Source organism: Coregonus clupeaformis, chromosome 5, assembly GCF_020615455.1.
Source record: "Coregonus clupeaformis isolate EN_2021a chromosome 5, ASM2061545v1, whole genome shotgun sequence".
In the NCBI taxonomy this organism is placed as follows: domain Eukaryota; kingdom Metazoa; phylum Chordata; class Actinopteri; order Salmoniformes; family Salmonidae; genus Coregonus; species Coregonus clupeaformis.
The window spans coordinates 35401976-35405148 of NC_059196.1; positions in this window are offsets into that span (position 1 = coordinate 35401976).

A 3173-nucleotide genomic window follows, 5' to 3' on the forward strand; every position below is an offset into this window, starting at 1 on the left:
TTAGTTTTACAGCAAAAATACTGCAAAATAAATTACAGTAATTTAACGGCAATTCGAGTTGCCAAGTAAATCCTGTAAATTTCGTAGATACAAGTAATTACTGTAAAATAGAAGTACAATTGTCACGGATGCTGCCGAGGCTGCTCCTCCTCCTTGCTCGGGCAGGCTTCGGCGTTCGTCGTCCCCGGAGTACTAGCTGCTACCGTTTGATGTTTTCGATGTTTGTTTTGTCATGTCTAGTTAGTGCACCTGTCTCGTATTCTGTATTGATTGTGTCTCCTATAAGTTCCCCTATGTTATGTTTGTATCTTGTGTGTTATTGTTCCACCTGTCGTGTTTTGATAGGTTCGGTGCCTTGGCTCTACGTAGTTGTTTACGCACTCCGCGTATTTTGACTCTTCTTGTTGTTTTACGCACTGCGCGTATTTATTTTCGCCTCCAGTGTTTTGAGGCCGTTTATTTTTGTGTCTATTTCAAGTGTTAGTAAAGTCGTCTTGACTTAGCCTCTGTGTCCTGCGCTTGACTCTACCACCGCATCCACATCAGCACACTCTGACAACAATAATATATTGTAATTAGAAAGGCGTACAGGTACTGTAAAAATACAGCAAATTGCTGTTATTTATAAACAGTAAGTTATTGTAGTACATCTACAACAACATGTTGTAATTCTAATTTACAGTAAATCACTGTTGTTTTACAGTCCTTTTACTGCAACTTTTTTGCCGTTAATTTACTGTACTTTTTACAGTCAATTTTTTACAGTGTACAGTACCTTTGATTGGACTGATCATGTCAACATCATACTTTCAAAATCTTAGCTAGCAGTCATCATCATGAATCAAGTCAACAATCTACTGGCATATCAAGAGAAATAATGAACAGAAATTATAGATAAAATGTATCGGTGCTCATCAGCCAGTGGACATAAACATTACACAACAAGTTGGAAATTGCAAATTCAACGATGAGTGGTTTGGAAGGAATCAGTGGCTACCTGCAAGCATTGCAAATCAATCACTAGCCTGCTATTCAGTGGAGTGGGTGTGTGGTCCCAAGTCTGGGTTTAAGGGTCTCTTTTCCAAGCTTAAAATGATAAACACTCAACATTGGCCATGCTGTCAATCCAGCATGATTTCTGCGGCGCTCAAAACAACTATTAACTCGGAACTGGGAAATCTGACTTCAGTGAGTTCAAGACAACTGGGAACTCAGGAAATAACTAGCTCCGACTGGCAAAAATACATTTTGAACGGTCATCCAACTTGGAATTGTAAGTCAGTAACTTAGGCCTCTTTCTAGAGCTAAGACCTGAAGATCACTGACGTCATCATGATTCTACCTTGTTTTTTTCAGAGTTCCCAGTTGTCTTGAAAGCACCATAAATCCAGAGAATGCCAGACTTTGATTACAAAGTTTGATGACAAAATTTGTCCATGAAGGACCGCCACGCCACCTTCCTGTTCAAGTGAGCACAGCACAACAAGGTGAGCCCAAAAATATATTGTACGCTGCTGCATAAATTATGTAATATGCCAGGGAGATATGTATACTGTAGCTAAGAAATAATACTAAGTGTATGTTGTGTAGTAAGCTGTTAGTAGCCCATGTGCCTCACCCTAAAAATGTGGTCTATTTTCCCCTCTTAATTTCACCTACTGTTCTAATTTGGTGGTGCACTTGTAGCCTATAACCTATTTTAGAGAAATGTAATCATCAAATATTGTAAGAGCTTTCATTGTCTGCTTATATGCCCCCTTTATTTATCCTACGGTTCTGACTTGGTGTACAGGGAGAACAAGGTAAGAACGGCCCAGGTTCTGAATTCTGTTGCTGTACATTTCAAAAGTGCTGAACAAATAATTATATTGACTACGTCCGTCCTAGCTCGCTCATTAATGTCTTAATCGAAATTACGGATTGCCGCTTATCTGCTTGTCGTCCACTTATGCAATAGTTTGTACATCTCAATTGTCAGTGGAAACCACATTTGTTTAAGCAAGTCAGCCATATCAGCTATGTTTTTTTAAAAGGCAGTAAATGAGGCTGAATGAACTGTTTCACTGCCAGACAAGGCTCCGCTGATAGCCAGGTGTAACAGTGGTAAGGTGTTGGGACTCTGCTGTTGGGACAGCTTTATGGGCACCGTTTGTCACCGTTATAGTGCAATTAATGTATTGTTTAGTGTTGTGTTGTGTTGTGTAGTGACTTTGCTGGCATGCATCCCCCCCAAAAAATGTGCTTGCCCCACCAAGATTTACATGCTAAAATCGCCACTGGTCTGTGGATATCCAGTCTGTCAGCTGGCGCCTGGCTGCTTGAACAGGATCATATGATTAACTGCCTGGGCTGAGTTACTAGAGACACGCAGCGAGAGCATGGCTGGAATGGAATACTATCTATACAATTCAGGTAAGCAGCAGAAGGCCCCCCCTCACTTTTCTGGATATGGTGCAGCTAGGGTGGACTGTGCATGGTTTCACAATATTCACTTTCACGATCTCTCTCTCTCACCATATTTCCTCCATGTCACCTCAAAGCCTGACTCAGATTCAAATTAATTCACTCTCACTGTTGCTTACTGTTTCATTGTCAATCATCTGTTGAGTCATTCACCCAAGCTCTGGTTCATTCTCTAACTCATCTGCTCCCATGTCGCTCATTTTCATGTTTATATTGATGCATGGAAATAAACAATACTAAATAATTTCCCCCCTTTTCTCTGACACTCCCTCTCTAGCTCACACACTCTTCTCAGTCTCATTCACAATTCCCTTCTCCTGTAGAAATATACGGGTTTAAGTTATAGAGCAGCTCTGCTTCCTCTGGGGGTCCGGCCCAAACCCTCTCTGTGCCCCATCTCTTCTTAGAACAAACAGGCCAACGAGCTGAAGTGCAATGCTGAGTCTCTCGTTGGTTAGCAACTGACCTCTTTATAAAGTCATAAGAAAGGATCTACTAGGAGGGAGAGGGTGTGGAGAGGGTGTTTTTCATCGGAGAGGCCGCCACAACGCTTTTCTTCCTGGGAGGGATTGAGAGAAGGGGGAGGGGGGCCTTCACTATGGCTGGTAATATATGCAGCCTTATTGTGGAGAGTCAATGCACCGTGCAGTAATGGGGGGGACAGGGGAATGCCTTCAGCCTTCCGTTTAGCCCCTCAGAAAGACTCAGTG